This window comes from Berghia stephanieae, chromosome 5, assembly GCF_034508935.2.
Source record: "Berghia stephanieae isolate SIO BIC M18660-M18661 chromosome 5, UCSD_Bste_1.3, whole genome shotgun sequence".
In the NCBI taxonomy this organism is placed as follows: Eukaryota; Metazoa; Mollusca; class Gastropoda; order Nudibranchia; family Aeolidiidae; genus Berghia; species Berghia stephanieae.
In genome coordinates, this window is record NC_088364.1 from 66,495,277 (window position 1) to 66,505,962 (window position 10,686).

At 32.9% G+C, this 10,686-nt stretch overlaps 1 protein-coding gene and 1 long non-coding RNA gene across 5 annotated transcripts in view; one reads left to right on the forward strand and one right to left on the reverse strand.

The window, feature by feature from the left end:
- Window positions 1-526: 526 nt before the first annotated feature.
- Window positions 527-8,746, forward strand: LOC144973447 (uncharacterized). Its single transcript, XR_013645545.1, has 3 exons — window positions 527-1,300; window positions 1,543-3,394; window positions 3,945-8,746. It is a non-coding gene; the product is annotated as an uncharacterized LOC144973447 (long non-coding RNA).
- Window positions 8,747-9,011: 265 nt separating this feature from the next.
- LOC144973445 (protein sidekick-1-like) overlaps window positions 9,012-10,686 on the reverse strand; it is a 49,441-nt gene continuing 47,766 nt past the window's right edge. For all 4 annotated transcript variants that reach the window (XM_078915903.1, XM_078915905.1, XM_078915904.1 and 1 more), the window contains exon 39: window positions 9,012-10,686. This exon is cut by the window's right edge and continues 1,882 nt beyond it. The gene's annotated coding sequence lies outside the window, so the exon portion shown is untranslated.

Here is a 10,686-nt window from a genome sequence, read left to right on the forward strand (position 1 = left end):
CCAGGGCCAGGGCAAAACTTAAGTAATCTCATTCCAAGATAAAGACAGAAAGCAAATTGGAAAACACGTAGAAGGGGATAGAAGACACAGTAAGTGCCACCATGCCCACTATGGGAGGCCAGGAACCCCACCCAGGACAGAGAGATGATTTACAAGGAATAAAAATAACATCTCCTAAAACGAACTATCTATGTATACATTTGGCTGTTTCCCTCCCAGCCAGGGCCAGGATAAAATCAAGAAATCTCATTCTAAGACAGACAGAAAGCAGGATGGAAAACAGATATAGGGGGAGAAAGACAAAGTATGCGCCTCCCTGCCCAATATGGGAGGTCGGGAACCCCACCAAGGGAGTAAAAAAATTATAGATTTACAATAAAAGCAACCAAAACAAAGAAAGACAAAGGGGAATTGGCTCAAATGGGGGACAGATGTAGATTCCAAGAGCACACTATCAATAAACTATGTTTGAGATTCGAGTTACATTTAGTTTTCTATCCAACAGTCCGCAAAATAAGAACAAAACTTTTCACTTTAGAATTTTATTCATCATGATAAAAATAGCATCTCAATCTAAATGGAAAAATATGTCAAAAGGATGAAATGAAAGATGATATGATGATTTAAAAATTCATTCATTGTACAAAGACATTGTAATAAAATAAAATGGTTTAACACAACATTTGGTACAGCAAACATTCAACAACTCACCATACATTCTCCAAATACACATATGAAATGAATGAATCCACTCATTTACACAAATATGTCATAAATTAAAAAGATGTAATAATATCATGGAGGCCACATGTAAATATTCCCTGGTATATGAAAGGATATTATAATAAAGGTTTAGATAGGAATGTTCATTCATCAAATCACGTGACTAGCCTGTCGATCTTTGAGCTGAAGTGGATCGAAGCAAGGACGCTAACTAGGAAATGATTTATGCCGCCTGTTACTGTTAGGTGATATTACATTTTTTTTTTCAGACAGACACAACGCTATTAACGGTCAGAATACGGTGAGAAAATGTGAGTAAAGAGCCTTCTCCAAGGACTCAACTATGCTCAAAGTGGACCTCGTACCCTGGACCTTCCGATCCTAAGGCAATAGTCATACCACTAGACCACATAGCCGCACAATTTGAGATTTTGAATGAAGGGGCAGGGGGGGGGGGGGGGAATAAAATCGATAAAATCTTATAAAATTGTTTAAGTCAAATGACCCTTGCAAAAAAAAAAAAAAAGGAATTTTAAAAAATAAATCACGATTGATTTCTTTAAAAAGGTTTTTCACAGTGCTTGCGAAAACTTTAAGGTCATTTCAGCGCTACTAATGTAGAACAACGCTTACAAAATAGGTTCAATACAAATAACTATAACAGGATGTAACAGAAAGAGGATTTACATGGAAAGAAAATATCATCTCCCAAAATTTATAACATACTTATAATGGACTGGTTCCCTCTCATCCTAGGACTCCAGCTGGTTATCTAATTCCATGCCGCCCCCCCCCCCCCCCCCCCCCCAAAAAAAAAAGAAAAAAAAAAAAAAAGAAAAAAGAAAAAAAAAAAGCCTCATACCCGAAAATAAGGGGAAAGCCCTATAAAAGAAGACAACATGGAGAGATTTGAGACGACGAGAGTTTGTTCCCCTTTTCAAAACAGGAGATGGGGCACTCGTCGACGATCTGCCATTATCTAACTTCACTTACACTATGTCACAGCAAGAGGTAAAAAGTCCATTGTATAGTATGAAAATATATCTGACACACTACATGCTTAATTGCAATGTGTCACGTGTCACGCTTTGCTTCGATCCACTTCAATCGCTAACGACACAAAAGACCGCCTTGACCCGGCAAATAACTTAATATGTTAAGTACAATTCATTTTTTTTACCTTACACAGCCAGTAATCTGAATTTAATTTTGTTTCTCTAAATATTGATAAAAATTGAAATCAAGATCTGCTTACGATCATAAATCGAAAGAAATAGTAATGTATTGTCATTGATACGACAATAATGAACTTGTTTGTCCTCAAATTATCAATATTAATGATGATGACGACGATGATGACGATGATTGTGATGATGATGAGGATGATGACTTAAAAAAAAAAAACCCCAAAAAAACAAAATAAAAGAACAATTATAATAGTAATATGCTTAAGACTTTAAAATATCATAACCTTCAGGTTGTCCCACAAGAAAAGAAAAAAGATCATTGCCAAGGAAAGAGCCTCTGTTCTTTTATCATTTGCTAACTGCTGATTCAACAGCAATAACAAAAAACAAACAAACCCAAAATAAAATGTTTTTAAAATCCCAAAATTGATTGATTAAAATGATCACACCAGGTTCCCATCGCCTTTCAATGATCACCAGGATTTCACTTGACTCAACACTTCACACAGCAAACCATTCACAAATAGAAAAATGAGGTTGATCATTGATGAGAATGATATTATATCTCAATGGGAGGAAATTATTATGACGCTCAAGTTTTGAAATCACTAAAGGCTTCTTCCAATGCGTACTTATTTTCAGGTCTGATAGCCCACATTGTTATGGTCTCATTGTTGTAATGGAAATACTCTCAAACCGACGCAAAATATTCTCCATTACAACAGTGCTAAACCAGGACCATAAACGCGTTTGGTTATCAAACCTGCTCATTTGTGCACATTGGCTTCTACCATTCATTCAATGAATTGGGAAATGTTCTCTTCTCATTCACTTTCATTCAAATTTATAAACCACTGTGTCAATCGTGAATTATGTTGGAATGGAAGCGAGGTCGAAATCTGAGTTTAAAGTCAAAATGATTAAATTAGAGGAAACTTAAGGATACTTTTTTAAAGTTTAGGAAATAAAATAAATTTATTTTGACTAACATTTCATAGATTTAAGCTTAGATTTTAATTTTGACATGAGAGTGAACTGATGAGTCACGTGATTCTATCCAATCGTTTCCAATTCGGAAATGGTATACAAGATAGAGCCAAATGCCATTATGGGCTTGATTTAAATATTGTTGTAATGGAAAATATATTGTATTGGTTTGAGAATATTTCCATTACAACAATGAGCCCATAAGAATTTGGGTTTTCAGACCTGCAAGCGTCACATTCATCCCAACATAATTTAATACCATTTTAAAATGATTGTTATGAAATAGCAATGTGAATGGAGATTGATCATTTAGGCAGAGTTTAATTTTTTTAGGAGGAAAAAACTTTCCATTCTGACAACCAATCATTTTAAAGCATTCTAAGACATGTTATATTAGATACAATTCAAATCGTCATCAATAATGAGTGGAAACAAATTTACATGATGTCTTTGTTTGTTTGTTTTTAAGGGTTTTACGGCGCTAGCAACACATTTAGGTTTTGTTTTGTTTGTTTTTAAGGGTTTTACGGCACTTGCAACACATTTAGGTCATATCAGCGCCAGTAAAAAGGAAGAAAATAAGATAGTAAAAAGTTATAGAAATACAATTAAAGTGGCCAAGAAAAGAGAAGACAAAAGGGGAATTGGTTCAAATAGGAAACAGATGTAGATTCCAAGAGCACACTATCAAAGCACTTAGTTTGAGATTACCTAAAAGTCTCATCCAGACAAAAGCACAGGTCCCCACTAAGAGGAATACACTCAAATGTTTTACAAATCTTATATACTATAAAGAAAACATAATACAATGCATAACAGAGAGATGATTTACAAGGAAAAAAATATCATCTCCCAAAACAATAACTATGCATTTGACTGTTTCCCTCCCAGTCAAGGTATCCGGCCAGGGCCAGGACAAAACCAAGTAATCTCATTCCAAGACAAAGACAGACAGCTAGTTGGAAAACAGATATAGGGGATAGAAGACACAGTATGTACCTCCCTGCCCACTATGGGAGGCAGGAACCCCACCCAGTACACATTTAGGTCATTTCAGCACAAAGTACAAAGGAGGAAATGGGATAGGTGAAAAGAATTATAGATTTACATTTAATAGCACACAAGAAAAAGTAAGACAAAGGGGAATGGTTCAAATAGGGAACAGATGTAGATTCCAAGAGCATATCATAAATGTACTTATTTGAGTTCACCTAAAAGTCCCATCCAGACACCAGCACAGAATCCCACTAAGAGGAACACACTCAAATGCTTACATCATACATTCAAAACAATACATATATAACAATACATAACAGAGAGATGATTTACGAGGAAAGAAATATCATCTCCAAAAACTTTTAACTATTTCCCTCCCAGTCAAAGATTCTGGCCGGGGTCAGGACAAAACTAAGTAATCTCATTCCAAGACAAAGACAGAAAGCAATTGGAAAACAGATGTAGGGGAATAGAAGACACAGAAGTACCTCCCTGCCCACTATGGGAGGCCAGGAACCCCACCCAGACATGATGTCTTATTCATGTCACAGTAAGTAAGTAGTCACAAGTACATGATACAATTATATCATATGAAAATATATCTGACACACTACACGCTCAATCATCCAATGTACCCATAACGTAACATACGTGTAAATCTCTGATTACAAATCCCCAACCTCGTGATCCAATCAGAATTTAATTATTCCGAACAATGTTACATTTGTCGGCATGGTGATGGATATGCGATGAATGACTTTATCATAAGCTGAGGACAGATGATTGAGTGGATAAAGCATTGCACTAAGACCTGAAGGTCAGCAATTTCTTTTTTTTTTTCTTTCAGCAAGTAACTTAATCCGATTGTTCGCTGGTTTCGAGATTATTTCAAAGACAAATGTCCATTTAAAAAATATATCTATTCATTCATTTAGAACCATTGATTAATCAGAATCAGCCAAAAGATAAAATAAAAAGGACATTTTTTAAAGGGAGTCTCCTCTGTCCTAACATCAAGTCAATAATATTTGAATTGCCAGAAAGTATATCTGCATCCCAACTACTTGAGAAAAATGAAAAGTTTCATTGCTCCCTACATCATACACCAATAGCTCAGTTGTTAAAGCATTAGTTGAAGGCATTTGTTCTCACCACACGATTATCTTCGATGCACAGAGTTGTGACTTAATGACAATGACAAGGCAAGCAAAGAGATCTCAAGTGCATTCAACCCATTGTCCAGCCAGCAGTAATTGGGTGGCTGGGTCTGTTATATCTGGAGGAAAGTATTTTCGGATAGACTAACATTCTTTACAAAGGGTAGTAAGCAGTTACGACTGTCAATTTGACACAATAGAAAGTAAGATAAACTCCAGCTCTATGGGCCTTACAGTTCTGAATATCACTGATAATGGTATACGATAGACACCTTTTGGGTCAATGTCCCTAAATATGTGTCTACTATACAAATATCCATGACCTCACTATAACACAAAGTTGACAGACAATGTCAAATCCAAATATCTTTCTAATGAAGAAAATATAGAATAAAGCCATGCTTGGTAACAGTGAAAGTATGACAGATACATCTCCCCCCCCCCCCCCCCTCTCTCTCTCTCTCTGTCTCCACACATCTACAGGCACACACACACACACACGCCCATACAAAACCACATGTGAAACAGTTTCATATATACTCGTATCATGACATAAATTATATTTAGAATCTTTTATAAAAATATATATATTTATGTACAGAAAGGTCAATGTCTATTTTTTCATTAATATTTGGATGATGGATGGATTGTGTAGATAATAGGACAGCCAATAATTCATACAATATGAAAGAAAAATATGCATTCATACGCAAGTATCAAGTTTTAATATGCAAATAATTATAAAATATTCATAAATTGCATGTAGTCGACAAAACGCCTGGAAGGCAGCATTAGTATCAACCTGTTTCTATATCTTTATTAAATTCGTCCAAAGATTTTAACATTTTCATTTCAAATGAAAAAATAAAATCTGCCCGTGCTTTATGATAAAACTCCATATCTCTTTATTTAAGTCTTTAATTCAAATATGAGAAGCTAACAAAAAAAAATCATTGGTTTAAGTCTAGAAAAATGTTGTGAGGCATTCAAAGTGATCTATTTGCGAAATAGACCAAAGAAAAATAAATTGTTTGTTGCATAAATGTATTATCTGATAACTTGAAGACCATTTTGATTTTTGTAAATAAAGGCACAAATTTTCACACTATTACTTGTGAGCAGGTTGTAGAAATGTGGAATGTTTCAATCATTGTAAAACTAATGACACTTGAAAAATCATGTGTGCATGTTTATTTCCAAATTGTTAAAATTATTCATCAAATTGTTTTTGTATATTAAAAAACTGTTTTGTTTTTAAAAACTTAATCAGTACCTGTAACACTCTTATGCTTTTAAGTTAATATAACATTCATTATTTTGTATAAATTATACACAAATAATACAAATCGTAATTAGAATGAAGTACATTTTGGATTTGATAAAGTTTTAACCAAAAAAAAAAGGATTCAAGAAAAGAAAAAGGGACAACAAGATTCGGATAAGGATCAATATAAGAACTAAGTTTCTCCTCATTATTATCATTGTATAATTCATTATAATGGTACGTATGCTGTCATTAAGAGTAGGATAAAACAATGCTTAATCAAAGCATCATAAATGCCTTGTGGAATAAAAAAAATCAAAACAGTCCAAAGTTGGCACTCAACATTTGAAAGAGTAAAAGGAAATAATAAACATTTTTAAAAAATAATTTATATGTATAAGACCTCTTCTACATTGATTTGTATTCTTCAGTTTGCTTTCCTGTGAAATACTCAATAGTTTTCCTGTCTATTTCATTCAACACTTGCCAGCGCTTTGTGTACTCATTCCTATCCAAATCTTTTTTTAAATCTCATAGTTTCATTTTCTCACACGTTAAAAAAAGTCCAAGCGAATTTTCTTTTACAGCATAAAATGTCAAGTGTTTCGTGTAAGACCTTATTATCTTAAAATAAATATATTTGTCTGAGAAACTTTATTAAAACCTTTTTAATATGCAGGGATAGCTGACTTATTAAAACTCCCCATAGATCTTACTATTGTTTGTCTGCTTTATGTCTTTAGGACACATCTAAATTATCCTATTAGATAATTTTAAGATTATAAATCTATAATTTAACTCCCTTAACAACCCCTAAAGCAAAAATAAGAATAAAGAATCAAATTAAAAAAGGATGATTTATCCATGTGTTTAGCTGTCTGAGACATCTAAGATGCCAAAAGTTCCACCAAGACACAAGCATCACATCAGATAGCTGCCAAAAGGGCCATGTTCAAATATCAAATACACTATTAAGAGATAATTTACATGAAAAAACATCACTCTAGCAACAACAAAAAAATGAAATAGTGTGTGATACAGTAAAAGATCCAAGTCAGGGCCTAGACAAAACCAAATGGTTTTATTCCATGACTTTGGGGAAAAGGCTGTGTGAAAATGGACGAAAGGTTAAAGGGAACAGAGAAGACAACATGAGTTGACCAATAAAAGTAAAAGCTAGAGGTGCTTACATGAGCCAGTGACTCATATATATGGGTCAACACAAGACAAAAGATTTCATCCCATGGTTTTTGTCAGGAGACAGAGAAACATGACGCCAAAAAATGATCTCAAAAAGTTACAGTTTGTTAAATGTGGTTGCCACATGTGATTTTTTTTTAGATCATATTTTGACATCTGACATTTGCCAAATTTGAAAAAAACCAAGGCGATAATAGAACTCTTGGATAAAGAAAAGCACTTCAAGTTTGACTTTGATCCATTCTTTAACGTTGAAGCTCAAGGCATTGAAGGAGTATTGCTAGTTTCCATCTTTCTTCAGGGTAAAAACTAATATTAAAATGTAAAAATAAAATCGATTACTGTATGAGTGTATAAAAACTGTAGAAATGTAAACTTGCATGAAAAAGAGAATGTGCTGTTGATATATAAAAACGGGGAAAGAATTGTTATATTAAATCCTAAGTTGGTCAATGAGGTTAACTGTGTTGTGAATTGTTTTCTTTCTTTTATTTCTTGAAATCTAGTCATGGTTGGTTTTAGTATTTGTCATGTTCTGATGGACATTTAAAACAAAACAAAAAAACAAAAATCGGATAACTTACATGATGCGGGCAGAGTAAAAATGCATTATAAAATTATTATATACAAATACATATTCAACATACAAAACTATACTAAAATAATTGCTTATTCCTGGCAGATAAATAAAATTGGACAAAAAATAATTGCATCTAAGCGCGTACGTGTCATTATGGTAGTTGGTGTCAATTCTAATTACAATTGCACCAACACTAAAAGTGCGATACAAACCACAGCAGTCTCTAAATACGATAAAATAACCATAGTATTATTGTATAAATTTGTGTAGTCTAAACAGAAATGCACCTGTGAGTGTGAGCTAATATGATTGATCTCTGTGACACTTAAGATCATAACATTAACAATATATGTATCTTTAAAAGAGTTTCAAAAATATAACTTTCTGAAAAACTGCTTGTCCATCCATTGCAGAAATCTTTTTTATTTTCCAAATACTGATCATATTTCATAATTTCAGACAGTTATGTTTTTGATCCAATCACATATAAAATGTTTAACTTTACATAATACATGAAGAAAAATAACCAAACAGCTTTTCCATGAAAAATAAAAACAAAACTGTGGGAGAAATTCCATATACTGACGCCACTTCAAAGTAGTTGTTCATCTGGAATTGGTTTTATTTATCCAATTGAGTTCTATCAAGCCACTGAAACGACGAGTTTTCTTTATTTCATGGCTTAAAAACTTCCAATTGAGCGAAGGTTGCGCAGTCATTTTGGTTAGTTATCAATTGTGCCTGAGAGTGTAAAATGTATTTGATAAACACCACCAGTCCAGTTTCTTTCTTTGGATAAATAATAAAACTTTCATTTTAACTCCAAGTGAGCAACTCAGTATATTTAATAATAGTGGTTTAAGTGGCGCCTGTATATGGAATGTGTCCCAAAACTGTTTGGGAATATTGTCTTTCACAGATCATTACTAGTCTAGGATATATATACAATTACAATATATTTTTTTTTCAATCAAATATCTTCTTCACAACACAATAATATTTAACAATAACAATGAATGGAATGAAATATCGACCAACAAGGTACGTCAATTAGTCAATTATGCAATCGTAAATTGGAGAGGTTAAAACAAAAGCAAGATTTGAAACACGTATAAACATTTATGAATGAATCGATAATTGTTATTCGGTAAACATTTGTAAATTCTTAAGAAATATTCCCATGCAACAGCTCCATGTAAATGGTAAAACAACTTTAAAGTAGGGCAAATAATGGAATGTTTTGTATCAAATGCCTTCTTCAGCTAACGGGGAAAAAAAAAGACAAGAGCTTTTTTCTTCTTTTTTTTTCCTCAAAATGTTGAGTGCTCCTTATGTATTGTATTGTCATTATAAATCTTTCTTTTACATGTTGATTGAAGAAGGAACTTAAACCTGAAACATCTTTTTCACGTCTTGTTTCATTTAGGTTTACTTTATCTTAATTAAAATTACTGCTTTCTTTTTTCAGATAGCTTTGTACGTAATTTCATGAAGAATTTGAATCAAAACATAGCAGATCTGCAATACTTCATAGTTTTGGGTACATTAATCTCTTTGAGTCTTACCCAGAAGCAATATTACTATCAGGCTATTCAAACCATGACTGATAGTAATATTGCTTCTACCCCTTGATTAAAAGAATATGTTGTTAAAAACAAAGCAAATTATTTTTTAAAAATCTTTACCACATAATTTTTTACAAGGTCAGCTTATTGCATCTTCGAAAATAATGTTGTTTTTTTTTTTGGTGCTTGAGACCATCAACTTACCCAGTGCATCATTCAGAAATCGATTCTCTTTTATATAAGGTCTCATGTTGAATACGAGCAACAATATTATCGTTCTGCATGGAATATGATATCTCACACAATGTCTAATGATTACATCAACATAACTTATTAAATAGAGACAATCATTCCTGCTCGAAAAAGGGTGAGGTATTTAAACACCGGAAAGATGACATAATGATTGCTATTTGTTTCAGTGAGTGACATAATCAGTCGGATGGTGAAAATGTTTGAACTGAGATATTGCCAAGTTTAGTTAGAAGATTAATTTTTATTTTTTAAAATGAGTTCTTGTCATAATGATTAAATCAACTCTTTTTGTAAATCTTCGGGGAATATCAAAGCTTAATTTAACTTCTTAATATTTTTTCCAGCTAGTCAAATTGAAAAAGTATGAAATTTGAGAAAAATTGCTGTATGCCTTTCCCATACATCTGACCATAACTTCATGAAAAATCACCTGATTTACTTCAAATAAAAATCAAACTGCTCTGGTGAGCATATTCTTTCGAAAAATGCAAAAAAATGCAAATCCAAAAGTTTCACCTTCCGACTGATTATGTTATGCACTGACACATTTATTAAAAACCTACTGCATTTTTCATTCATATTTAATAGGGATTTATATACTAGGCTGTTAGGGATTTATATACTAGGCAGTTATATTAAGTAATTCCAGACTCTTTCAGGCATTCACTGCAAAACTTTATATATCATCAAGGAAAAAAAACCAATGGACAAGAAGTTGGTGGATCGGATCTTGTTCACGGGCATGTGGCCATGTTAAGATAAATAATTGGAAAAA